Source organism: Bufo bufo, chromosome 7 (genome assembly GCF_905171765.1).
Source record: "Bufo bufo chromosome 7, aBufBuf1.1, whole genome shotgun sequence".
Lineage (NCBI taxonomy): Eukaryota > Metazoa > Chordata > Amphibia > Anura > Bufonidae > Bufo > Bufo bufo.
This window is the reverse complement of record NC_053395.1, coordinates 15,568,338-15,586,208: the sequence shown is the minus strand read 5'-3', so window position 1 is coordinate 15,586,208 and position 17,871 is coordinate 15,568,338. Positions and strand designations below refer to the sequence as shown.

The 17,871-nt window shown below is 42.3% G+C and overlaps 1 protein-coding gene across 1 annotated transcript in view; it reads left to right on the top strand.

Moving 5' to 3' along the window:
* The first annotated feature begins 11,199 nt into the window (after nucleotides 1-11,199).
* FBXL16 (F-box and leucine rich repeat protein 16) overlaps nucleotides 11,200-17,871 on the top strand; it is a 40,163-nt gene continuing 33,491 nt past the window's right edge. Inside the window, exon 1 of the mRNA XM_040440228.1 lies at nucleotides 11,200-11,608. The gene's annotated coding sequence lies outside the window, so the exon portion shown is untranslated. The remainder of the gene's footprint in view (nucleotides 11,609-17,871) is intronic.

The window sequence follows — 17,871 nt, the reverse complement described above, 5'->3', positions numbered from 1 at the left end:
AATACTGCTCCTATATACAAGAATATAACTACTATAATACTGCTCCTATGTACAAGAATATAACTACTATAATACTGCCTCCTATGTACAAGAATATAACTACTATAATACTGCCTCCTATGTACAGGAATATAACTACTATAATACTGCTCCTATGTACAAGAATATAACTACTATAATACTGCTCCTATGTACAAGAATATAACTACTATAATACTGCTCCTATGTACAAGAATATACCTACTATAATACTGCTCCTATGTACAAGAATATAACTACTATAATACTGCCTCCTATGTACAAGAATATACCTACTATAATACTGCCTCCTATGTACAAAAATATAACTACTATAATACTGCCTCCTATGTACAAGAATATACCTACTATAATACTGCTCCTATGTACAAGAATATAACTACTATAATACTGCTCCTATGTACAAGAATATAACTACTATAATACTGCTCCTATGTATCAGAATATAACTACTATAATACTGCTCCTATGTATCAGAATATAACTACTATAATACTGCTCCTATGTATCAGAATATAACTACTATAATACTGCTCCTATGTACAGGAATATAACTACTATAATACTGCCTCCTATGTACAAGAATATACCTACTATAATACTGCCTCCTATATACAAGAATATAACTACTATAATACTGCTCCTATGTACAAGAATATAACTACTATAATACTGCTCCTATGTACAAGAATATACCTACTATAATACTGCTCCTATGTACAAGAATATAACTACTATAATACTGCTCCTATGTACAAGAATATAACTACTATAATACTGCCTCCTATGTACAGGAATATAACTACTATAATACTGCCTCCTATGTACAAGAATATAACTACTATAATACTGCCTCCTATGTACAAGAATATACCTACTATAATACTGCCTCCTATGTACAAGAATATAACTGCTATAATACTGCTCCTATGTACAAGAATATAACTGCTATAATACTGCTCCTATGTACAGGAATATAACAACTATAATACTGCCTACTATGTACAAGAATATAACTACTATAATACTGCCTCCTATATACAAGAATATAACTACTATAATACTGCTCCTATGTACAAGAATATAACTACTATAATACTGCCTCCTATGTACCGGAATATAACTACTATAATACTGCTCCTATGTACAAGAATATAACTACTATAATACTGCTCCTATGTACAGGAATATAACTACTATAATACTGCTCCTATGTACAAGAATATAACTACTATAATACTGCTCCTATGTACAATAATATAACTACTATAATACTGCCTCCTATATATAAGAATATAACTACTATAATACTGCCTCCTATGTACAAGAATATAACTACTATAATACTGCCTCCTATATATAAGAATATAACTACTATAATACTGCCTCCTATGTACCGGAATATAACTACTATAATACTGCTCCTATGTACAAGAATATAACTACTATAATACTGCTCCTATGTACAGGAATATAACTACTATAATACTGCTCCTATGTACAAGAATATAACTACTATAATACTGCTCCTATGTACAAGAATATACCTACTATAATACTGCTCCTATGTACAAGAATATAACTACTATAATACTGCTCCTATGTACAAGAATATAACTACTATAGGCGGAGCTTGACCAGCTTCCTGACCGGCTGCATGTGAGGAGAGCTCTCCTCTTCTTTGCCTCACAAAGTGGTTTATTTCGCTTCTTAACTGCACAAATATGGGGAAAATCGGCAAATACCTGCCCAAAGAAAGACCTGAACCCCTCAAGCAAGATCGAGGTCCGTCTGAGATGGAGAAATACCTTAACAAGCGGCCTGCAGCTCCAGTAACAGAGAGACCTAAGATGGCCCCTCCTGACCCTGATGACAGCATGGAGGAGGCTGAGAGAGCAGACAGCCCGGCTACTGAGAGCTCCCAGGGATCGCAGGCTGAAGCTGCTGAACCTATCTCAAAGCGGTTCTTGCAGCAGGCCCTCCTGTCAGTGATACGGCCGGTGATGCAGGAGCTCACTGAGATAAAGGAGGACATTAAGCACATCGGCCATAGAGTGGAGAGGCTTGAAGATACACAGGGGGCCATCCTGAATTACACCCGTGCGATTGGAGATAACAGCTCTGCTTACCTGTCTTCTCTGGATCATGCATACGCCCTGATTGAAGATCAGGAAAATAGAAGCAGGCGCAAAAACGTGCGCTTCAGAGGCTTGCCAGAAGCAGTGTCACATGAGGAGCTTCCTGCAGCAGCGGCAGCCATTTTCACATCCCTGCTGGGCCCTGAAGGTGCATCTGCAGTCACAATTGAGCGCATCCATCGCTCTCTGCGGCCTAAACCCAGGGAGGGAGAACCCCCTCGTGATGTGGTCTGCGGTCTCTTGCGGTACGTAGATACCGCTGCAATTTTTAAAGCGGCCAGGGAGAAGGGAGATCTAAAGCATGATGGAGCCAAGATTCTGCTATTCCAAGATCTCGCACCTTCAACCCTGAATAAAAGAAGAATCCTGCGCCCTGTCACCGAGATTCTGCGCCAGAGAAAGATCCCCTTTAAGTGGCTTTTTCCATTTGGCCTCACATTTTCCAGGGAAGGAAAGAGGTGCACGATCCGGACCCCCAGTGATCTGCCGGCGGCATGGGAGCTGCTCAACACCACGCCACAAGATATCCCATCATGGCTGCCCTCGGCGGACACTGGCGTCCCGCTCCCAGAACTCCCTGATAGTTCCAGATGGTCGAAGGTGCCATCAAGAAAAGGAGCAAAGCAAAGAATCACCTGAACATTCTCCACAGGTTGTATGTAGGCTGTTAGATTGCAAGCTCCTCAGTTAATGTTCAATATGTTATAGGAGCGCATTTAAGATGGAGGACGTCATTGCTCCCTATGTGGAGGGTGGAAGCTGCATTCACTTCATGTTGTTATGGGCGACTACCATAGAGGTTATATAAGTAATGCATTCTCTCAGGTTGTCAGTTAGTAGGTGCATACAGTATACTGGGATTCCCTGATATGTATAGCCAGATTCTGTCAGGCAGTTATAGGAGTGGCTATGTTCACACATGCATACTATGTTCAGCACACTTTGTGGGGGTGGGGAACCCTGATTTGTGGCCAGGAGCAGTACTGTCTGACACTATGTCACCCTGCTCCCACCTTGTCACCGGTGGTTCCTGTGCTCCCGCACGGAGTTCTCTTATTTCCTTTGACCCCCTTTTGCTTGCAGGATTACATATTTTGCTTTTATTAACAAAATTCTGGCTAAAGGGATCAAAGGACCTTGTCCAGGACAAGGCGTTCCCCTGTTTGTTCCCCCTGTTTCCCTGTCCATGCTCATGTATGTTATTATATGCACGCACATGTGTATATTACTACACTGATGGCTGCAGTTAACTGCACTACATTCAATGTACGGGGTTTTAATACCCCCCAAAAGCGCTCACAGGTGATCAGACTTCTAAAGAAGAGACGCACGGATGTCTGTTTTTTCCAAGAGCTGCACCTTAAGCTCGGCCATGTTCCTAAACTCTCCCAGTCCTACTTTAATCAGTGGTTCATCAGCTCTAATGCCAAGGCTTCCAGGGGCGCGGGGATTGCCATATCCAGGAGGGTTCCCTTCTCCCTGATCTCATCCTTGACTGACCCAGAGGGACGCTTTATGTTCGTAAAAGGTAAAATTGGGACCGTGCTGGTAACACTGGCAAGTCTATACAGTCCTAACCGGGGTCAGGGCCTATGGTTGAAGACTACATTGACTAAATTTACTTCCTTTGCAGAGGGCATTTGTTTAATAGGGGGGGATCTTAATGTGGCCCTAAACCCACTAGTAGACGCTTCAGATCATTCCTCACAGTTGACCCAAGCGGCTATTGGCAGGATTAATAAGCATCTAGCAAGGGCCCATTTACTGGACACTTGGCGCCTGACTCATCCCACTGACTTAGACTACACATTCTTCTCAGCTGCGCACAAGGTCTATTCCAGGCTAGACTATATTTTCATCTCTGACGCTCACGCTGAACTGGTGAGTAACTCCACCATTGATCCTATGACAGTATCAGATCACGCTCCTGTCACGACATCCGTGGTGTTCTCTGAATTACCTCAGCAATCTCGACAATGGAGGTTAAATGAGACTCTGCTGGACGACGTAGAGGGAATGAGAGACATAGAAGCTAAATTACAACACTTCTTTAGGGAGAACACCACGGATGACGTCTCTGTCACGACTGTCTGGGAGACGCATAAAGCGGTCATCAGAGGGGAGCTGATTGCCCTGGGTAGTCGGAAAAAGAAGGAAAGACAAAAAACATTTCATACATTACTAGAGAAGATCTCAGCTTTAGAATCTCTGCACAAAAAATCCAGAACCACAGAGGCCCAACAAGAACTAACACTAACTAGGAAAAAACTAAAAGATCACCTTAACTATCACCAGGCCAAATCTTACCAATATGCCCAGTTCCGTTTTTATGCTCATGGAGACAAAGGGACGAGGCTTATGGCTTCGCTCCTTAAGCAGAAAAAAGATGCTTCCTATATAGCTGGAATTAAAGATAAAGATGGCAGGCTATTACATAAAACTTCAGATATTGCGAAAGAATTCCATAAGTTCTATAGTCAGCTTTATGGGCTCAAATGCCCAGATGACGACACAGAAGCTAATATAGAAGAGGCTGCTGACAAGTTCTTGGGGAACCTCAATCTGCCCAAACTGGAGACCAAAGATAGGGAAAAACTCCTTGCCCCAGTCACAATAGAGGAAATATCAAATATTCTGAGCTCCATGCCAATGGGGAAATGCCCTGGACCTGATGGGTTTTCTGTGGGGTATTATAAAAAATTATCATCTGTCCTAACCCCTCGTATGGCCACTTGGTGTAATTCCCTATTAAATGGTTCTGTTCTCCATAGGCAATCCCTGGAAGCGACGGTCACAATTCTCCCAAAAGCAGGTAAAGATCCTAACCAATGCGGCAGTTATAGGCCGATATCGCTTCTCAACGTAGACGTTAAAGTATGGGCAAAGTTGCTGGCTTCCCGCCTTGCTCCCCTTCTGCCGAAACTAATTCACCCGGACCAAGCCGGGTTTGTGCCTGGACGAGAGGGAAATCAAAACTCCTGTAGGGTTCTCTCAGCAATGCAATTAGCTAAGAAAGAGAAGGCCTCACTGGTCCTTTTGGGTGTGGATGCGGAAAAGGCCTTTGACAGAGTGAGCTGGAGCTACATGAGGAAAACCCTACATAAACTTGGCATTCCAGAACAATTCCAAAATGCCATCATGTCCCTCTACCATGAACCTAGTGCACGTATAAGGGTAAATGGTACATTATCCCAATCGTTCCCGATTACAAATGGGACTCGTCAAGGCTGTCCTCTGTCACCTACACTGTATGTCATGGTTATGGAGACATTATTGCAAGCTATAAGAGAACACCCCGGTATAAAGGGTCTCAAAATTAGGGATAGTTCTGTAGAATTTATAAATGCCGCTTATGCGGATGACCTACTGGTTATGCTCACAAACCCTGTCGAGGCCTTTCCGCATCTTCTATCCCTTTTCGAATTATATGGGAGGATCTCTAACTTTAAAGTTAATTATACAAAGTCAGATGCGATGAACGTCTCAGCGCCAAGCAAAATGATTTCCTCTTTAAAAGGCACAACCCCGTTTATCTGGCAGGGTTCTCATCTTTCCTACTTAGGAATTAAATTACCAGCAGACTTGGACCAAACTTTCAGTTTGAACTTTAAACCCCTCTTAAATGATATACAGAAGCAGCTTCACTCGCTTAAAATCCCATATGTCTCTTGGATGGGTAGAAAGAACCTTCTGAAGGCCTTCATCATGCCCAGGCTCCTGTATGTGATGCAAATGTTGCCCGTTTTTATCCCTATGTCCTTATTTTGCCAGGTCAGGAGGTTATTTAGAACGTTCCTTTGGGGTGGGAAATCCGCTAGATTGGCCCATAGCAGGCTGATACAGAGGAGGAGCACGGGGGGGTTTGGGTTACCAGACGCACACCTATACTATCAGGCGATTCATTTAAAAAGATGGATTCAGCTACATGCCACTAAATACCAGACTTGGGGATGCGACTTAGAACTTGCCCAACTCTCACCTGTTCAGAGGGCGGGCCTACTACTTCTAATCTTAGGTCGCAAGTTCTGCTTAGGGGAACCGCCTCAGTAATTCAACAGTTAAATGGCAAACTTAACCTCCTAAATAACCCCTCTCCATCTATGCCAGCGGACCTTCTTCCTTTCACTATACGACCGAATACCAAACAAATAGCTACGACCTGGCATAAACTACGCAAGTTTACAACAGAGGAATTCCTGGGGGCGACCTCGGGGGACTTATCTGATCAACACCCACTACACAACCTTATAAAAAAGTGTAATTTTCTAGAACTGATTGAACTTAACTCAGTCTCCAGACCACTAATAGAGAGTAATAGACATAAACCTACACAGTCTTGGTTTGAGAAACTTTTAACATTTGAGTCCATCCCACGTAAACTGATCTCTTTGTGTTACTTGGCTTTGGTTACTCCCCGCTCCCCTGGAACACCGCAATACCTGAGGCATTGGGCTGCTGAACTTGAGGTGGAACTGAATGAGACTGACATTATGAGGATACATGCGCACTCCCACGGTTTCTCAAGGTGTACCAGGATACAGGAGCACACATACAAAGTCCTCACCCAGTGGTACATGACTCCGAAGCAGATGTTTATCAGGGGTATGAGACAGGACGATAAATGCTGGAGGTGTCTGGAGGATACAGGTACTCTGTCTCACATCTTCTGGTCTTGTCCTAGGATCCGTCCATTCTGGGAAGGTGTCTTATCCACTATTCAGAAAATAACACATGTAGTTGTGGAGGTGCCCCCTACTCTTGTGCTCCTGTGGCTCCCGACTCCCTCTTTCTCTCCCTCAAAAAGATGCTTAACCACCCAATTACTCCAGGCGGCAAGGCTGCTAATCCCGCAGCACTGGTTGAGTACAGAACCCCCCACTGTGGAGGCATGGCTGAACAAGGTGGACCATATCTGTCGTATGGAGGAACTGGCGAGTTGGGAGGACAGGAATCACAATAAATATGTGAAGCTTTGGACACCCTGGCTCATGTTTAGGGATGACCCTCCAAATAGTCAGACGGCACACGGGTCTGCTAGTAGAGGTACATTATGAGCTCACGGGTAGAGGGTATATATGCGCATTAATGGTACGCGTTCTAGACCATGTCTGAGTCACTGACAAAATAATACCTGTGAATATGAATACATTCAATATGCACTTTAGATATCTAATATGCTGCATACGAACGAGTGTCATGGATGGATTGTTGTTTTTGGTTATTCCTCTTTATCCTTCCCTCCCCCCTATTCCTTGTCCCTATCCCCATATCCTTCCCCTCCCCCCTTTTCCTCTATTTCTGCGTCATTATGTTCACCAGTCATACTACAAGACCTTTATATACTGGTAAGATGCATCTGTAACCTTTGCATAATACTTGTATAATGGGATATGATTATTCTGTCTATATGTGAAAAATGGGAAATTAGTATTGTCCTGTTATTTATATACGGAATTTTGTTTAGGTCCATATCTACAGTCCTTCAAGCTGTTATGTATACTCAAAGCAATGTACGATATCAACCACTTTGTATATGTCACTGCATAATGTTGTAGTATGTATTTTCAATATACTTTTCAATAAAAAGAGAATTTTCAAAGAATATGACTACTATAATACTGCCTCCTATATACAGGAATATAACTACTATAATACTGCTCCTATGTACAAGAATATAACTACTATAATACTGCTCCTATGTACAAGAATATAACTACTATAATACTGCTCCTATGTACAAGAATATATCTACTATAATACTTCTCCTATGTACAAGAATATAACTACTATAATACTGCTCCTATGTACAAGAATATAACTACTCTAATACTGCTCCTATGTATAAGAATATAACTACTATAATACTGCTCCTATGTACAAGAATATAACTACTATAATACTGCTCCTATGTACAAGAATATAACTACTATAATACTGCCTCCTATGTACAAGAATATAACTACTATAATACTGCTCCTATGTACAAGAATATAACTACTATAATACTGCTCCTATGTACAAGAATATAACTACTATAATACTGCCTCCTATGTATAAGAATATACCTACTATAATACTGCTCCTATGTACAAGAATATAACTACTATAATACTGCCTCCTATGTACAAGAATATAACTACTATAATACTGCCTCCTATGTACAAAAATATAACTACTATAATACTGCCTCCTATGTACAAGAATATACCTACTATAATACTGCTCCTATGTACAAGAATATAACTACTATAATACTGCTCCTATGTACAAGAATATAACTACTATAATACTGCTCCTATGTATCAGAATATAACTACTATAATACTGCTCCTATGTATCAGAATATAACTACTATAATACTGCTCCTATGTATCAGAATATAACTACTATAATACTGCTCCTATGTACAAGAATATAACTACTATAATACTGCTCCTATGTACAAGAATATAACTACTATAATACTGCCTCCTATGTACAAGAATATACCTACTATAATACTGCTCCTATGTACAAGAATATAACTACTATAATACTGCCTCCTATGTACAGGAATATAACTACTATAATACTGCCTCCTATGTACAAGAATATAACTACTATAATACTGCCTCCTATGTACAAGAATATACCTACTATAATACTGCTCCTGTGTACAAGAATATAACTACTATAATACTGCTCCTATGTACAAGAATATAACTACTATAATACTGCCTCCTATGTACAGGAATATAACTACTATAATACTGCCTCCTATGTACAAGAATATAACTACTATAATACTGCTCCTATGTACAAGAATATAACTACTATAATACTGCTCCTGTGTACAAGAATATAACTACTATAATACTGCTCCTATGTACAGGAATATAACTACTATAATACTGCTCCTATGTACAAGAATATAACTACTATAATACTGCCTCCTATGTACAAGACTATAACTACTATAATACTGCTCCTATGTACAAGAATATAACTACTATAATACTGCTCCTATGTACAAGAATATAACTACTATAATACTGCTCCTATGTACAAGTATATAACTGCTATAATACTGCTCCTATATACAAGAATATAATTACTATAATACTGCTCCTATGTACAAGAATATAACTACTATAATACTGCTCCTATGTACAAGAATATAACTACTATAATACTGCTCCTATGTACAAGAATATAACTACTATAATACTGCTCCTATGTACAAGAATATAACTAGTATAATACTGCTCCTATGTACAAGAATATAACTACTATAATACTGCCTCCTATGTACAAGAATATAACTACTCTAATACTGCTCCTATGTACAAGAATATAACTACTATAATACTGCCTCCTATGTACAAGAATATACCTACTATAATACTGCTCCTATGTACAAGAATATAACTACTATAATACTGCTCCTATGTACAAGAATATAACTACTATAATACTGCTCCTATGTACAAGAATATAACTACTATAATACTGCCCCCTATGTACAAAAATATAACTACTATAATACTGCTCCTATGTACAAGAATATAACTACTATAATACTGCTCCTATGTACAAGAATATAACTACTATAATACTACCTCCTATGTACAAGAATATAACTACTATAATACTGCTCCTATATACAAGAATATACCTACTATAATACTGCTCCTATGTACAAGAATATAACTACTATAATACTGCCTCCTATGTACAAGAATATAACTGCTATAATACTGCCCCCTATGTACAAGAATATAACTACTATAATACTGCTCCTATGTACAAGAATATAACTACTATAATACTACCTCCTATGTACAAGAATATAACTACTATAATACTGCTCCTATGTACAAGAATATACCTACTATAATACTGCTCCTATGTACAAGAATATAACTACTATAATACTGCCTCCTATGTACAAGAATATACCTACTATAATACTGCTCCTATGTACAAGAATATAACTACTATAATACTGCTCCTATGTACAAGAATATAACTACTATAATACTGCTCCTATGTACAAGAATATAACTACTATAATACTGCTCTTATGTACAAGAATATAACTACTATAATACTACCTCCTATGTACAAGAATATAACTACTATAATACTGCTCCTATGTACAGGAATATAACTACTATAATACTGCTCCTATGTACAAGAATATAACTGCTATAATACTGCTTCCTATGTATAAGAATATAACTACTATAATACTGCCTCCTATGTACAAGAATATAACTACTATAATACTGCTCCTATGTACCGGAATATAACTACTATAATACTGCCTCCTATGTACAAGAATATAACTACTATAATACTGCCCCTATGTACCGGAATATAACTACTATAATACTGCCTCCTATGTACAAGAATATAACTACTATAATACTGCTCCTATGTACAAGAATATAACTACTATAATACTGCTCCTATGTACAAGAATATAACTACTATAATACTGCCTCCTATGTACAAGAATATAACTGCTATAATACTGCCTATAGACTTTTAATCATCATGAGGTTGTATGATCGGCACCTGTCAGGATAACTGAGCGCCATGTAATTTCTATGGCGGGTTAGTGGCTGTTAGTGTTGCCGGATGCGGTAGGTCTGGATCAGGGACACATCGGTCACCCCCTACATATTATGTCATCTTCAAGCCCCCCTCCTAATTCCCTGCACCCAGTTTAATGACCAGACCATAATGTATGTGAAATGGTTGGATACATGGGTTTCCAGGAGGAGCAGCAGCTACGGCGCAGGGATAGCAGAGCTGATCATGTCACAGGCACCTCACAGCCCCAGTGGTGAATGGCTCCGGAGGAGGGGACGGTGACTCGGAGGAGGAGGGAGAGGCGGCCGGGGAGGAGGCGAGCCCGGAGTCATGAATTATTGATAATAATGCTGATGTCTCTTTAACTGGGGCTGAGTGTGACACCCTGTGTGTGTGCGTGTGTGTGTGCACTCATAATAGGCAGGCAGGCATCGGCGCCGTGTGTGACAGAGGGTGGGGAGTCATCCCTGCTGCTGACAAAGGGGGAATCTGCTGATTTTAAAGCTCTTTTTCTAAAGGATTGTGTTTTTTATCGACGGCTTGTGTTTTTGCACCTGCGAGCGTCTGCAGCTGTCACCCCTCCCTAAGATCCCCCCAATGGCTCCCCCAGACTGAGCCCCGGGGGGAACCCTGTGGATTTGGCTGTTCCGTCATCCTTCTGGACGAAGGCGAGATGCTGGACTGACCTATTTAGTGTGGACTAAATCAGGATTTTCTAGAAGAATTGGATACAGAAGAGACCCCCCCACCGCCATCCCCAGGGCCAGGGGGGGTTGGTTAGGACGCTGTCACCTGTCTGGACCATAGAAATCCGGGAGGCAGGGATGGCATGAGCAGCGGGGGCAGCGCGGACGGTAAGACATGGCTGTGATTGTATAGGATGTAATGTAATACCTGGAGAGGGATGATGCATGGCCGCCGAGAGGGAGGGTGGTACCTAATATACACGGAGTAGGCCTGGTACTCACCGCATCCTTATACACAGAGCATCTACCTCATAGAGAGACCTCATATACATGGGACGTGTACTAATACACAGGCCTCATATACATGGGACATGTACCTAATAGAGAGACCTCATATACACGGGACGTGTACTAATACACAGACCTCATATACACGGGACATGTACCGAATACACAGACCTCATATACACAGGACGTGTACCTAATACACAGGCCTCATATATACAGGAAATGTACCTAATACACAGACCTCATATATACAGATCATGTACCTAATACGCAGACCTCATATACACAGGACATGTACCTAATACACAGACCTCATATACACGGGACGTGTACCTAATACACAGGCCTCATATACACAGGACATGTACCTAATACACAGGTCTCATATACACGGGACGTGTACCTAATACACAGGCCTCATATATACAGGACATGTACCTAATACACAGGCCTCATATATACAGGACATGTACCTAATACACAGACCTCATATATACAGGACATGTACCTAATACACAGACCTCATATATACAGGACATGTACCTAATACACCGACCTCATATACACAGGACATGTACCTAATACACAGACCTCATATATACAGGACATGTACCTAATACACAGACCTCATATACACAGGACATGTACCTAATACACAGATCTCATATACCTAATACACAGACCTCATATACACAGGACGTGTACCTAATACACAGGCCTCATATACACAGGACATGTACCTAATACACAGGCCTCATATACACAGGGCATGTACCTAATACACAGACCTCATATACACGGGACGTGTACCTAATACACAGACCTCATATACACGGGACATGTACCTAATACACAGGCCTCATATACACAGGCCTCATATACACAGGGCATGTACCTAATACACAGACCTCATATACACAGGACGTGTACCTAATACACAGGCCTCATATACACGGGACGTGTACCTAATACACAGACCTCATATACACAGGGCATGTACCTAATACACAGACCTCATATACACAGGACATGTACCTAATACACAGATCTCATATACCTAATACACAGACCTCATATACACAGGACATGTACCTAATACACAGGCCTCATATACACAGGACATGTACCTAATACACAGACCTCATATACCTAATACACAGACCTCATATATACAGATCATGTACCTAATACACAGACCTCATATATACAGGACATGTACCTAATACACAGACCTCATATACACAGGACATGTACCTAATACACAGATCTCATATACCTAATACACAGACCTCATATACACAGGACATGTACCTAATACACAGGCCTCATATACACAGGGCATGTACCTAATACACAGACCTCATATACACGGGACGTGTACCTAATACACAGACCTCATATACACGGGACGTGTACCTAATACACAGGCCTCATATACACAGGCCTCATATACACAGGGCATGTACCTAATACACAGACCTCATATACACAGGACGTGTACCTAATACACAGGCCTCATATACACGGGACGTGTACCTAATACACAGACCTCATATACACAGGGCATGTACCTAATACACAGACCTCATATACACAGGACATGTACCTAATACACAGATCTCATATACCTAATACACAGACCTCATATACACAGGACATGTACCTAATACACAGGCCTCATATACACAGGACATGTACCTAATACACAGACCTCATATACCTAATACACAGACCTCATATATACAGATCATGTACCTAATACACAGACCTCATATACACGGGACGTGTACCTAATACACAGGCCTCATATACACAGGACATGTACCTAATACACAGACCTCATATACACAGGACATGTACCTAATACACAGACCTCATATACCTAATACACAGACCTCATATACACGGGACGTGTACTAATACACAGACCTCATATACACAGGACATGTACCTAATACACAGACCTCATATACCTAATACACAGACCTCATATATACAGATCATGTACCTAATACACAGACCTCATATACACGGGACGTGTACCTAATACACAGGCCTCATATACACAGGACATGTACCTAATACACAGACCTCATATACACGGGACGTGTACTAATACACAGACCTCATATACACAGGACGTGTACCTAATACACAGACCTCATATACACAGGACATGTACCTAATACACAGACCTCATATACCTAATACACAGACCTCATATATACAGATCATGTACCTAATACACAGACCTCATATACACGGGACGTGTACCTAATACACAGACCTCATATACACAGGGCATGTACCTAATACACAGACCTCATATACACAGGACATGTACCTAATACACAGATCTCATATACCTAATACACAGACCTCATATACACAGGACATGTACCTAATACACAGGCCTCATATACACAGGACATGTACCTAATACACAGACCTCATATACCTAATACACAGACCTCATATATACAGATCATGTACCTAATACACAGACCTCATATACACGGGACGTGTACCTAATACACAGGCCTCATATACACAGGACATGTACCTAATACACAGACCTCATATACACAGGACGTGTACCTAATACACAGACCTCATATACACAGGACATGTACCTAATACACAGACCTCATATACACAGGACATGTACCTAATACACAGACCTCATATACACAGGACGTGTACCTAATACACAGACCTCATATACACGGGACATGTACCTAATACACAGACCTCATATACACAGGACATGTACCTAATACACAGGCCTCATATACCTAATACACAGACCTCATATACACGGGACGTGTACCTAATACACAGACCTCATATACACAGGACGTGTACCTAATACACAGACCTCATATACACGGGACGTGTACCTTATACACAGACCTCATATACACAGGACATGTTAGGGCTTATGCACACAAACTTATTTATAATTTTTTTCCTTTTCATTGCCCTTTGCGGCATGTATGCGGAAACATTTGTTTTGTAGTTCCGCATAAACAACGGGATATACACTGTGTGCTTTCCGTTTCCGTATTTCCGTTCCACACTGACCTCTCACCTCCCCCTAATACATAGGTATCAGGACACTGACCTCTCACCTCCCCCTAATACACAGGTATCAGGACACTGACCTCTCACCTCCTCCTAATACACAGGTATCAGGACACTGACCTTTCACCTCCTCCTAATACACAGGTATCGGGGACACTGACCTCTCACCTCCTCCTAATACACAGGTATCAGGACACTGACCTCTCACCTCCTCCTAATACACAGGTATCGGACACTGACCTTTCACCTCCTCCTAATACTCAGGTATCGGGACACTGACATCTCACCTCCTCCTAATACACAGGTATCGGGACACTGACCTCTCACCTCCTCCTAATACACAGGTATCGGGACACTGACCTCTCACCTCCTCCTAATACACATTTATTGGGACACTGACCTCTCACCTCCTCCTAATACACAGGTATCAGGACACTGACCTCTCACCTCCTCCTAATACACAGGTATCAGGACACTGACCTCTAACCTCCTAATACACAGGTATCAGGACTCTGGCCACTCACCTCCTCCTAATACACAGGTATCAGGACACTGACCTCTCACCTCCTCCTAATACACAGGTATCAGGACACTGACCTCTCACCTCCTCCTAATACATAGGTATCAGGACACTGTCCTCTCACCTCCTCCTAATACACAGGTATCAGGACACTGACCTCTAACCTCCTCCTAATACACAGGTATCGGGACACTAACCTCTCACCACCTCCTAATACACAGGTATCAGGACACTGACCTCTCACCTCCTCCTAATACACAGGTATCAGGACACTGACCTTTCACCTCCTCCTAATACACAGGTATCAGGACACTGACCTCTCACCTCCTCCTAATACACAGGTATCGGGACACTGACCTCACCTCCTCTTAATACACAGGTATCAGGACACTGACCTTTCACCTCCTCCTAATACACAGGTATCGGGACACTGACCTCTCACCTCCTCCTAATACACAGGTATCAGGACACTGACCTCTCACCTCCTCCTAATACATGGGTATCGGGACACTGTCCTCACCTCCTCTTAATACACAGGTATCGGGACACTGACCTCTCACCTCCTCCTAATAAACAGGTATCAGGACACTGACCTCTCACCTCCTCCTAATACACAGGTATCAGGACACTGACCTCTAACCTCCTCCTAATACACAGGTATCGGGACACTGACCTCTCACCTCCTCCTAATACACAGGTATCAGGACACTGACCTCTCACCTCCTCCTAATACACAGGTATCGGGACACTGACCTCACCTCCTCTTAATACACAGGTATCAGGACACTGACCTTTCACCTCCTCCTAATACACAGGTATCGGGACACTGACCTCTCACCTCCTCCTAATACACAGGTATCGGGACACTGACCTCTCACCTCCTCCTAATACACAGGTATCAGGACTCTGGCCTCTCACCTCCTCCTAATACACAGGTATCATCAGGAAACTGACCTCTCACCTCCTCCTAATAAACAGGTATCAGGACACTGACCTCTCACCTCCTCCTAATAAACAGGTATCAGGACACTGACCTCTCACCTCCTCCTAATACACAGGTATCGGGACACTGACCTCACCTCCTCTTAATACACAGGTATCGGGACACTGACCTCTCACCTCCTCCTAATAAACAGGTATCAGGACACTGACCTCTCACCTCCTCCTAATACACAGGTATCAGGACACTGACCTCTCACCTCCTCCTAATACACAGGTATCGGGACACTGACCTCTCACCTCCTCCTAATACACAGGTATCGGGACACTGACCTCTCACCTCCTCCTAATACACAGGTATCGGGACACTGACCTCTCACCTCCTCCTAATACACAGGTTTTGGGATACTGACCTCTAACCTCCTAATACACGGGTATCAGGACTCTGGCCACTCACCTCCTCCTAATACACAGGTATCAGGACACTGACCTCTCACCTCCTCCTAATACACAGGTATCGGGACACTGACCTCTCACCTCCTCCTAATACACAGGTATCAGGACACTGGTCTCTCACCTCCTAATACACAGGTATCAGGACACTGACCTCTCACCTCCTCCTAATACACAGGTATCAGGACACTGACCTCTCACCTCCTCCTAATACACAGGTATCGGGACACTGTCCTCTCACCTCCTCCTAATACACAGGTATCAGGACACTGACCTCTAACCTCCTCCTAATACACAGGTATCGGGACACTGACCTCTCACCTCCTCCTAATACACAGGTATCAGGACACTGACCTCTCACCTCCTCCTAATACACAGGTATCGGGACACTGACCTCACCTCCTCTTAATACACAGGTATCAGGACACTGACCTTTCACCTCCTCCTAATACACAGGTATCGGGACACTGACCTCTCACCTCCTCCTAATACACAGGTATCGGGACACTGACCTCTCACCTCCTCCTAATACACAGGTATCGGGACACTGACCTCACCTCCTCTTAATACACAGGTATCAGGACACTGACCTTTCACCTCCTCCTAATACACAGGTATCAGGACACTGACCTCTCACCTCCTCCTAATACACAGGTATCAGGACACTGACCTCTCACCTCCTCCTAATACACAGGTATCAGGACACTGACCTCTAACCTCCTCCTAATACACAGGTATCAGGACACTGACCTCTAACCTCCTCCTAATACACAGGTATCGGGACACTGACCTCTCACCTCCTCCTAATACACAGGTATCAGGACACTGACCTCTCACCTCCTCCTAATACACAGGTATCGGGACACTGACCTCACCTCCTCTTAATACACAGGTATCAGGACACTGACCTCTCACCTCCTCCTAATACACAGGTATCGGGACACTGACCTCTCACCTCCTCCTAATACACAGGTATCGGGACACTGACCTCTCACCTCCTCCTAATACACAGGTATCAGGACTCTGGCCTCTCACCTCCTCCTAATACACAGGTATCATCAGGAAACTGACCTCTCACCTCCTCCTAATAAACAGGTATCAGGACACTGACCTCTCACCTCCTCCTAATAAACAGGTATCAGGACAC